Below are 12,618 nucleotides of genomic sequence, written 5' to 3' on the forward strand. Positions count from 1 at the left end.
AAGGCAAGTATATTTGTGTACCAGGCATTGTGTTTGCAGGCATTCTATTAAGTGTTATCTGGACAATCCCTTTGCTGTTTTTGCTAGCTGGACGTGTGAAATGACAGTCCATCATATCAGCTCACAACACCTGGTCTGTCGAAAAAGCAAGCAATAATCAAGGAGCAAATCACTTGCCCCTGTTCTCCTATCAAACACCAAAAAAACCCTGTCAGCTGCAAGCAACGTGTTCGTAACAAAGTTCTGTTCAGAATTAGCAAGTGATGGCTTCATCTCCAGCTGCCTATCTTAGTTCAATAAATCCATTGACGATGTCTCCCCTCCCCATCCTCACTTCTCAACATTGCACTAACCTAATTTCTGAGTCTGCTGTTCAGGAGTCAGTGCAAGGTCAGAGGAGATTAGCTCATAGACATCCACTGTTCACAACTATTTCAGGACATTATACCCCACAGAATTATAAAACGCCATCTTTCTATTCCATATTTTCGTGATTTGCGCTTGGTTTGGGTCCCATTGTCAGGTGTTGCACCAAAGCAATGCATCACTGCATTTGGGTGGCAACGTGGCGCAGTGGTTAGCACTGCTGCCTCACAGCGCCAGGGACCCAGGTTCAATTCCAGCCTTGGGTGACCGTCTGTGTGGAGTTTGCACGTTCTCCCTCGTGTCTGCGTGGCTTTCCTCCGGTTTCCTCCCGCAATCCAAAGATGTGCAGCTTAGCTGGATTGGTCATGGTAAATTGCCAAGGACAGCAGACGCATGGAGACACCATCACCTGCAAATTCTCCAACAACTTTTACAGATGCACTATAGAAAGCATCCTTTCTGGTTGTATCACAGCCTGGTATGGCTCCTGCTCTGTCCAAGACCGCAAGAAACTACAAAGGGTTGTGAATGTAGCCCAGTCCATCACTTAAACCAGCCTCCCATCCCTTGACTCCGTCTACACTTCCCACTGCCTCGGAAAACCAGCCCACGGACTCTGGACATACACTCTTCCACCTTCTTCTGTCAGGAAAAAGATACAAAAGTCTAAGGTCACCGACTCAAGAACAGCTTCTTCCCTGCTGCCGTCAGACTTTTGAATGGACCTACCTCGCATTAAGTTAATCTTTCCTCTTTCAAGAATCACTGGAGGCAGGGAGGGTCCCAGAGGACTAGAAAGTAGCTAATGTAACACCACTGTTTAAGAAGGGAGGGAGGCAGCAGACAGGAAATTACAGGCCGGTTAGCCTGACTTCGGTCATTGGCAAGATTTTAGAGTCCATTATTAAAGGTGAGGTCGCAGAATACTTGGAAGTACATGATAAAATAGGACTGAGTCAGCACGGCTCCATCAAGGGGAGGTCATGTCTGACAAATCTGTTAGAGTTCTTTGAGGAGGTAACAAGGAAGTTAGATAAAGGAGAACCAGTGGACGTGATTTATTTAGATTTCCAAAAGGCTTTTGACAAGGTGCCGCATAGGAGACTGTTAAATAAGTTAAGTGCCCATGGTGTTAAGGGTAAGATCCTGGCATGGATAGAGGATTGGCTGACTGGCAGAAGGCAGAGAGTGGGGATAAAGGGTCTTTTTCAGGATGGCAGCCGGTGACTAGTGGTGTGCCTCAGGGGTCAGTGCTGGGACCACAACTTTTCACAATATACATTAACGATTTGGAAGAAGGCACTGTTGCTAAGTTTGCAGATGATACAAAGATATGTAGAGGGACAGGTAGTATTGAGGAAGCGGGGGGGGGGGGGGCTGCAGAAGGAGTTGGACAGGCTAAGAGAGTGGGCAAAAAAGTTGCAGATGGAATATAATGTGGAAAAGTGTGAGGTTATTCACTTTGGAAGGAGGAATGGAGGCAAAGACTATTTTCTAAATGGGGAAATGCTGAGGAAATCAGAAACACAAAGGGATTTGGGAGTCCTTGTTCAAGATTCTTTTAAAGTTAACGTGCAGATTCAGTCGGCAGGTAGGAAGGCAAATGCAATGTCAGCATTCATGTTGAGAGGGCTAGAATACAAGAGCAGGGATGTACTTCTGAGGCTGTATAAGGCTCTGGTCAGACCCCATTTGGAGTATTGTGAGCAGTTTTGGGCCCCGTATCTAAGGAAGGATGTGCTGGCCTTGGAAAGGGTCCAGAGGAGGTTCACAAGAATGATCCCTGGAATGAAGAGCTTGTCGTATGAGGAACGGTTGAGGACTCTGGGTCTGTACTCGTTGGAGTTTAGAAGGATGGGGGGGGATCTTATTGAAACTTACAGGATACTGCGAGGCCTGGATAGAGTGGACGTGGAGAGGATGTTTCCACTAGTAGGAAAAACTAGAACCAGACGGCACAACCTCAGGCTAAAGGGTCGATCCTTTAAAACAGAGATGAGGAGGAATTTCTTCAGCCAGAGGGTGGTGAATCTGTGGAACTCTGCCGCAGAAGGCTGCAGAAGTTAGGTCATTGAGTGTCTTTAAGACAGAGATAGATAGGTTCTTGATTAATAAGGGGATCAGGGGTTATGGGGAAAAGGCAGGAGAATTGGGATGAGAGAAATATCAGCCATGATTGAATGGCAGAGCAGATTCGATGGGCCGAGTGGCCTAATTCCACTAGTATATCTTATGGTCTTCTCTACACCCTAGCTATGACTGTAACATTACATTCTGCGCCTCTCCTTTCCTTCTCACCGTGCCACTGTTAGAGTATAAGAATCCCATATGTTCTTTTTAAAAAACACAGCCATATCGACTTGCTATGCTCCCTGCAAAGGTTTGTATATGTGAATACCCTGGTAATTTTGTTTATGTTGTTTCTCCTCAAGCTTCCTTTCAGACATCATTTTGCAGAATCGCTTCATTAAATCTAATCTGAGAGACTGGTCAAATGGACAGGTCCCACGACCTCTGATTTTCACTCCTGCAAGTGTTTCCGTTTAGTCTGTAAAACAGCCATTCATTATTACTCTCCAATTTGTTTCTCAACCATACTACCCCTGCCCCTTTAACCCATAGGCTTCAACTTCACTAATAACTCTTGCAATGTGGCAATTTATCTGCTGAAAATCCACATACACAACATTAACTGCACTACCCTCAACAGCACACTTCTTTATTCCATCACAGCTCAGGTTTGTCAGACATGGTTTGCTTTTAACACATTGTGGTGACTGCCAGTCGTTAACCCAATAATCAACTGGGTCATGATCATGAGGGCGGCACAGTAGCACAGTGGTTAGCACTGCTGCCTGATAGCGCCAGGGATCCAGGTTCAATTCCCGGCTTGGGTCACTGTCTGTGCAGAGTCAGCACATTCTCCCCGTGTCTGCATGGGTTTCCTCCAGGTGCTCTGGTTTCCTCCCGCAGTCTGAAAGATGTGTTGGTTAGGGTGCATTGGCCGTGCTAAATTCTCCCTCAGTGTACCTGAACAGGTGCTGGAGTGTGGCAACTAGGGGATTTTCACAGCAACTTCATTGCAGTGTTAATGTAAGCCTACTTGTGACACTAATAAATAAACTTTAACTTTAGGGATATTATTAAACTAGAAAGAGTGCAGAGAAGATTTAAGAGGATGCTACCGGGACTTAATGGTTTGAGTTATAAGGAGAGGCTGGATAGACTGAGACTTTTTCCTCTGGAGCGGAGGAGACTTAGGGGTGATCTTGTAAAGGTCTATAAAATAATGAGAGCCATAGATAAGGTAGATAGTCAACATCTTTTTCCAAAGGTAGGGGAGTCTAAAACCAGAGGGCATAGTTTTAAAGTGAGAGGGGATACAAAAGGATCCAGAGGGACAATCTTTTCACTCAGAAGGTGGTGTCTGGAACAAGCTGCCAGAGGTAGTAGTAGAGGCGGGTACAAGTTTGTCTTTTAAAAAGAATTTAGACAGTTAAAAGTTTAAAAAGTTAATTTATTAGTCACAAGTAAGGCTCACATTAACGCTGCAATGAAGTTACTGTGAAGTTCCTATGGGTAAGATGGGTATAGAGGGAAATGGGCCAAACAAGGGCATTTGGGACTAACTTGGTGATTAAAAAAGGGTGGCATGGACAAGTTGGGCCAAAGGGCCTGTTGCCATTCTGTCAACCTCAATGACTCTATGACTTTAAACTACAACCTGTTACACTGTAAGACTGACAAAACACACCAGGGGAATATTATTAAGGCGGCACGGTAGCACAGTGGTTAGCACTGCTGCTTCACAGCTCCAGGGTCCTGGGTTCGATTCCCGCCTCAGGTCACTGTCTGTGTGGAGTTTGCACATTCTCCTCGTGTCTGCGTGGGTTTCCTCCGGGTGCTCCGGTTTCCTCCCACAGTCCAAAGATGTGCGGGTTAGGTTGATTGGCCAGGTTAAAAATTGCCCCTGAGATTCGTAGGTTAGCGGGTAAATATGTGGGGGTAGGGCCTGGGTGGGATTGTGGTCGGTGCAGACTCGATGGGCCGAATGGCCTCCTTCTGCACTGTAGGGTTTCTATGATTCTATGATTAAGGTGGCTTTGTTCTAACAATTCAAAGAACCCTATTGACTTGTCCAAACACACCCATTAACTTCCCTCGCTCCAGAACTGCCTGCTTAGCTTGGGAGTACAATTTTCCTTAATGCCTTTCTCCAATGAGTCGATGCATAAGTGGATAAATTAAATAATTCTGCTCAAATCTTTGCTCTTGACCTTTTAATTCTTAACTTGCATCTCCTCTTATTTGAAATCTGTCAAGATAAATAATGTGCCTGGATCATATTCATTAATATCCCATGATCTTAAAATTTAAAATTAGATCACCTTGAAATCTAGGTTCTATAAGAAAACACGCCTGACTTTCTTCAGTTTTTCCTCAGCTTTGTGTTCTTGACTACCAGACAAAATTTTGGTTGTTCATTTCTAGCTGTTTTGAGATTTTAGGCCACTGGTTTTTCAGAAAGGTTTGAATTGGTAAAGTCCTCCAAATACTATCACACTTTGCATACCTTTCCATGTAAATATTAACCCTAACCTGCTCATTTTTAGACACTAAGGGGCAATTTAGCATGGCCGATCCACCTAACCTGCATATCTTTGGACTGTGAGAGGAAACCCACACAGACACAGGAAGAACATGCAAACTCCACACAGTCACCCAAACCGGGAATCGAACCTGGGTCCCTAGTGCGGTGAGGCAGCAGTGCTAACTACTGTGCCACCATGTCGTGAATACAGCATACAAATCAGCTGTGCCTAGATACCATATTCTAATGGTGTACCATGCAGTAAAGCAGCATCAAACTCTCCCTCGTTTTACCCTCCACCTGGCTTATTCCCCTTCACTCGTTCTACCTATCCTCCTCATTCCTCCTGCTCTTACCCCCTTCTCATGATCACCTGAAGGTTACACATGGTCACAAGGACTGCAGTGGACCAAGAAGGCAGGTCAACACCACCTCCTTGAGGGCAATTAAGGAAGGACAATAAATGCCAACCCCAGCCAGTGGCACCCACATCCTGTGATTTATTGAAGCATAAACTCCCAATGTGCAATGCTATGGAACTTCATTACAAATCATGCATTTGGGTGCACCTCCTTGTCAACCTTTTGTTATAAACTCGTGTCCACATTTATAACGGGAAATATTCCCAAAACGTTAGTCACACTTTCACCAGTCATGGATTGCAGTCCTGTCACTGAATGGAGGGTGTAGTTGTGCAAGCTAAGTTTGCATTGGCAATTGCTATTATAAATGCAGACACAGGCTTTTATATTTACATATCACAATATGCGGCACGGTAGCACAGTGGTTAGCACTGCTGCTTCACAGCTCCAGGGACCTGGGTTCAATTCCCGGCTTGGGTCACTGTCTGTGTGGAGTCTGCACACTCTCCTCGTGTCTGCGTGGGTTTCCTCCGGGTGCTCCGGTTTCCTCCCACAGTCCAAAGATGCGCGGGTTAGGTTGATTGGCCGTGCTAAAAATTGCCCCTGAGATGCGTAGGTTAGAGGGATTCGCGGGAACATATGTAGAGATATGGGGCTGGGGCCTGAGTGGGATTGTGGTCGGTGCAGACTCGATGGGCCAAATGGTCTCTTTCTGCACTGTAGGGATTCTATGATTCTATGTAAAGGTGGTACAATACATCAATAAATAAACCCAGTTGCACCCCAGGCATTCGTCTGGTAAGTAGCCAGGAATGTTGCTCAATTGTTGTGTTACTGGACTAGTCATCCAGAGATAAAAGTTCAAATTCTATAAATCTGGAATGAAAGGTTTGTTATCAGTAATGGTGACCATGTGATATGCAACTACTGGATTCCATTTAAAATCCATCCGGTTCACTAATGCCCTTTAGGAGGGAAATCTGCCGTCCTTACCTGGCCCAGTTTGTGTGTGACTCCAGATTCTCAGCGATTTGGTTGACTCTTAACAAAATGAGTGAGTTCCGAGACCATTTCAGAGGTAACTCACCACCACCTTCTGAGGGCAATAAGGGATGGGCAATAAATGCCAGCCTTGCCAGAGACACCCACATCCCCTGAGTGAATTATTAAAGAATGTTCTAACATTGAACTGAGCAGTGCAAACCGGGAAGTTTCTCGTATATACTGTTAGGCGAATTGAGTGGTACGACAGCAGAGCTTACAATTGGCCATATTTCAGATGTTTGAATAACTTGCCGAGACTGCGCATCTGAAGAATATCTGTTTCGGTGTCAGTCGATACTCACCAACTTGTACATCTATACCATTGGCAGCAGTGGCACAGTGGTCAGCACTGCTGCCTCACAGCTCCAGGGACCCAGGTTCAATTCCCAGCTTGGGTCATTGTCTGTGTGGAGTCTGCACGTTCTCTCCGTGTCTGCGTGGGTTTCCTCCGGGTGCTCCAGTTTCCTCCCACTGTCCAAAGATGTGCAGGTTAGGTGGATTGGCTGTGCTAAATTGTCCCTTAGTGTCAGGGGGACGAGCAGGGTAAATATGTGGGGTTAAGGGAATAGGGCCTGGGTGGGATTGTTGTCGGTGCAGACTCGATGGGCTGAATGGCCTCCTCCTGCAGTGTAGGAATTCTACAATTCTAAGTTCAGTGCCTTCAAGAAGGAACATCGGAGGGTATTTGTTTTAATATGTCTGCACTCAGAACATAAACAAATCCATTATGTTTATGCGAATAGTACATTTGGGGAGGAGCGAGGAGGAAAGGGTTAAAATATAATCCCCTGGAAATAATAGCTGCTAATGCACGGAATTAAATGTGGTTTGATGGAAACAAGGATGCTGGACAATAACTCAGCTGATAATAAATAAGTGATAGCAGGAACAGAAAGAGCCATTGTTATATATAAACGAGTGAGTGATAACCAGCGCGGATGCAGGCGTCTTTTCTGCTAGAAAATGCCTGTGATCACACGTAGCTGTGGACTGCTGACCTGTCCCCAGCGTATGTCCAAAAAACCAGCTTAACTCTGCTCTCTCTGGACTCCAGGACCGATTAGGGACATTCAGCATGGCTTTGAGTGGAAAATCATGTCTCACAAATTTGATTTGAGTTTTTTGAAGGGGTAACCAAGAAGGTAGATGAAGGCAGTGCAGTTGACGTTGTCTACATGGACTTTAGCAAGGCCTTTGACAAGGTACCACATGGTAGGTTGTTGCATAAAGTTAAATCTCAGGGGATCCAGGGTGAGGTAGCTAAATGGATACAAAATTGGCTTGATGACAGAAGCCAGAGGGTGGTTGTAGAGAGTTGTTTTTCAAACTGGAGGCCTGTGACCAGCGGTGTGCCTCAGGGATCGGTGCTGGGTCCACTGTTATTTGTCATTTATATTAATGATTTGGATGAAAATATAGGAGGCATGATTAGTAAGCTTGCAGATGACGCCAAGATTGGTGGCATAGTGGACAGTGAAAGTTATCTCCAATTGCAACAGGATCTTGATCAATTGGGCCAGTGGGCTGACGCATGGCAGATGGAATTTTATTTAGCTAAATGCGAGGTGATGCATTTTGGTCGATCGAACCAGGGCAGGACTTACTCAGTTAATGGTAGGGCATTGGCGAGAGTTACAGAACAAAGAGATCTAGGGTAAAGGTTCATAGCTCCTTGAAAGTGGAGTCACAGGTGGACAGAGTGGTGAAAGCGGCATTGGCATGCTTGGTTTCACTGGTCAGAACATTGAATATAGGAGTTGGGATGTCTTGTTGAAGTTGTACAAGACATTAACAAGGCCACACTTGGAATACTGTGTACCGTTCTGGTCACCCTATTATAGAAAGGTTATTATTAAACTAGAAAGAGTGCAGAAAAGATTTACTAGGATGCTACCGGACTTGATGGTTTGAGTTATAAGGAGAGGCTGGAGAGACTGGGACTTTTTTCCCCTCGAGCGTAGAAGGCTTAGGGGTGATCTTATAGAGGTCTATAAAATAATGAGGGGCATAGATCAGCTAGATAGTCAACATCTTTTCCCAAAGGTAGGGGAGTCTAAAACTAGAGGGCATAGGTTTAAGGTGAGAGGGGAGAGATACAAAAAGGTCCAGAGAGGCAATTCTTTCACACAGAGGGTGGTGAGTGTCCGGAACAAGCTGCCAGAGGTAGTAGTAGAGCCAGGTGCAATTTTGTGGTTTAAAAAGCATTTAGACAGTGACATGGGTACATAGAACATAGAACAGTACAGCACAGAACAGGCCCTTCGGCCCACGATGTTGTGCCGAGCTTTGTCTGAAACCCAGATCAAGCTATTTCCTCCCTATCATCCCGAAGTACTCCATGTGCCTATCCAATAGCTTCTTAAATGGGTTAAAGTTTCTGACTCCACTATCCCTGCAGGCAGTCCATTCCACACCCCAACCACTCTCTGAGTAAAAAACCTACCTCGGAAATCCTTCCTATATCTCCCACCATGAACCCTATAGTTATGCCCCCTAGTTACCGCTCCATTCACCCGAGGAAATAGTCTTTGATGGGTAAGATGGATATAAAGGGATATGGGCCAAATGCGGGCAATTGGGACTAGCTTAGGGGTTTAAAAAAATGGGGCAGCATGGACAAGTTGGGCCGAAGGGCCTGTTTCCATTCTGCAAACCTCTATGACTCTGTGTGGTGATTGAAATACTCCACCAGACAAATGCAGAACCACACACATACAGGTTAAAAACAGAGAATACAGCATGTCATAGAATCCAGACTCTCAGAGTCTCTACAGTGCAGAAGGGAGGCCATTCAGCCCATTGAGTCTGCACCAACCGCAATCCCACCCAGGCCCTATTCCCATAACCCCACATATCTACCCTGCTAATCCCCCGACATCAATTTAGCATGGCCAATCCACCTAACCCGCACATCTTTGGGCTGTGGGAGGAAACCCGCAGAGACACGGGGAGGAACGTGTAAACTCTACACAGAGGCTGGAATTGAACCCGGGTTCCTGGCGCTGTGAGGCAGCGGTGTGAACCGTGCCGCCCCGTGTCAGCTGAAGCTTCAGCAGTATGCAATATCGCAATCATTAAAAACCATTGTGCTTAACGCGCCAACATGCTCGAGATGTAACATCGACGAAAACATGACACCGACAACACGCATTAGAATTTCAGATATAAATTTATTTTTTCAAACTTCATTTCTACACATAACAGAGAATCATGCTGGGATTGTTAATGTGAAGCGGTACAGGATTAGTGCTGCTACTCATGCAGTGATGACAGTATAAACTGCACATTACACAGTGCAATGTTGCCATGGACTCTGCAAGCAAGCAATCTCCGAAACACAACATGGCAAGTTTCCCTCATCTAAACAATGCGTGCCCTCCGCTTCACTGCAGCTCCAAGAAATATATTCCACTGGTAAGGTATTGCTGCTTTTTAAGGAATCTGTCAAAAGATACGCACATGCAAATTAAACAGTCCAAACAAGTGTTAGAATTTCCCCTCTATAAGTTGAAGACAGGATATTATTTGCCGTTGTATTAATCTCAGAATACCAGAGTGCAGAAGAGGCCCTTCGGCCCATCTGCACCGATGCATGAAAGGCCCTGACCTGCCCACCTAATCCCACTTGAACGTATTAGATACATTCAATAGTATTACCATCGCTGAATCCATTATCAACGTCCGGGAGGGGTTACCATTGATCAGAAACTGAACTGGACCAGCCATATAAATACTGTGCCTATAAGAGGTCAGTTGGCTGGGAATTGTGGGGAGAGTAACTTATCTCCTGACTGCCCAAAGCCAGCCCACCTTGTACAAAACAAGGGTGTGACAGAATACTTCTCACTTGCCTGGATGAGTGCAGCTCCAGCATTACTCCGGAATCTCAACACCATCCGCGGCACAGTGGCTAGCACTACTACTGCCTCACAGCTCCAGGGACCTGGGTTCAATTCCCGGCTTGGGTCACTGTCTGTGCGGAGTTTGCACGTTCTCCCCATGTCTGTGTGGGTTTCCTCCGGGTGCTTTGGTTTCCTCCCACAGTTGATTGGCCATGCTAAATTGCCCTTTAATGTCCTGGGATGCATAGGATAGAGGGATTAGCAGGGTAAATATGTGGATGACGGGGATAGGGCCTGGGTGGGATTGTTGTCAGTGCAGACTTGACGGGCTGAATGGCCTCCTCCTGCACTGCAGATTCTATGATTCTATGACACCATCCAGGAAAAAGCAGTCTGCTTGAATGGCACCCATTCTCCCATCTAAACATTCACTCCCTCCACCACTGACACTGCACAGTGGTAGCAGTGTACATGACATACACGATGCACTGCAGCAATTCCTTCCACACCTCCTTGCGAACCTGCAACCTCTACCATCAAGGAGGAAGAGGGCAGAAGTTGGATGGGAACATCACCACCTGCCTATCCTGACTTGGAAATATAATCGGCCATTCCTTCACTGTCATTGGGTCAAAATCCTGGGACTCCCTCCCTAACTGCACTGTGGGTGTACCTACACCACATGACTGCAGCGATTCAAGATGGTTTATGGCCATCCTCTCAAGGGCAAGTAGGGAGCAGCAAAAATGTTGGCTGGGCCACCACTTAAAGAATTAAAAAGATAGAATTGCTTGATTATTAGACAGAAATGGGAAAGTTGGATGTCACCTATCCAAACTATCTCGTTAACTTGGCGTTAGTTCACTCAGTTTCAGGTTGTTCTGTTCCAACTATGAACTGTCTCAACCCCATTCCACCCATCCAGTGGAGTTCAATTTTCGTAACAGAGCCTACTTACTTTGGTCTATTTGATCAAATACCAGAATGGAGATGCACATTAGGTTTGTTTTAAGCTCTGAACTTATTCTTCAATGTTGAAAAAATAGCAAAGAACTTAGCTTTTTACAGGCACAAAACATCACAAGTATTGGAGTAACAAGTTTTGTTATTTTCAGTTTGCGAATCTGTTGATGTCTTTTCATGAAATAAAATTCCAGAAGTCTTTGCATTGTGCTTTTTCAGTCACACTCAACAGAAGGTTTTCCACCAGTTGCGCCCTTTGGCGTTTTCACCATTGAAAATGAGTCCAAGAGTCACACAGCATCCAAAGGTGTGCAGAGCAAGGGAGGATTCATGCTATTCACTCTGCTGTGTCAAATGATGCAGAGAAAAACAGGGTGAAACGTAACACAGTTTAAGCAGAATGGGATGCGTGCATGCACTCACACACCACCGGATCACACCCTCACACACACACACCCCCTCCCCCGCCACACACACGACCACCCTCCCCCACACACACTCCCCTCCCCCCCCACACACACCACCCTCCCCTCCCCCCCCACACACACACACACACCACCCTCCCCTCCCCCCCACACACACACACACCACCCTCCCCTCCCCCCCCACACACACACACACCACCCTCCCCTCCCACACACACACACACCACCCTCCCCTCCCCCCCCCACACACACACACCACCCTCCCCTCCCCCCCCACACACACACACACCACCCTCCCCTCCCCCCCCACACACACACACACCACCCTCCCCTCCCCCCCCCACACACACACACACCACCCTCCCCTCCCCCCCCACACACACACACACCACCCTCCCCTCCCCCCCCACACACACACCACCCTCCCCTCCCCCCCTCCACACACACACACCACCCTCCCCTCCCCCCCCCCACACACACACACCACCCTCCCCTCCCCCCCCCACACACACACACCACCCTCCCCTCCCCCCCCACACACACGCACACCACCCTCCCCTCCCCCCCACACACACACACACCACCCTCCCCCCCCCCCACACACACACACACACCACCCTCCCCCCCCCCACACACACACACACACCACCCTCCCCTCCCCCCCCCCACACACACACACCACCCTCCCCTCCCCCCCCACACACACACACACCACCCTCCCCTCCCCCCCCACACACACACACACCACCCTCCCCTCCCCCCCCACACACACACACACCACCCTCCCCTCCGCCCCCCCGACACACACGCACCCCCGCCCACACACGCACCCCCGCCCACACACGCACCCCCGCCCACACACGCACCCCCGCCCACACACGCACCCCCGCCCACACACGCACCCCCGCCCACACACGCACCCCCGCCCACACACGCACCCCCGCCCACACACGCACCCCCGCCCACACACGCACCCCCGCCCACACACGCACCCCCGCCCACACACGCACCCCCGCCCACACACC

The sequence above is a fragment of the Mustelus asterias genome, chromosome 14 (assembly GCF_964213995.1).
Source record: "Mustelus asterias chromosome 14, sMusAst1.hap1.1, whole genome shotgun sequence".
NCBI lineage: Eukaryota > Metazoa > Chordata > Chondrichthyes > Carcharhiniformes > Triakidae > Mustelus > Mustelus asterias.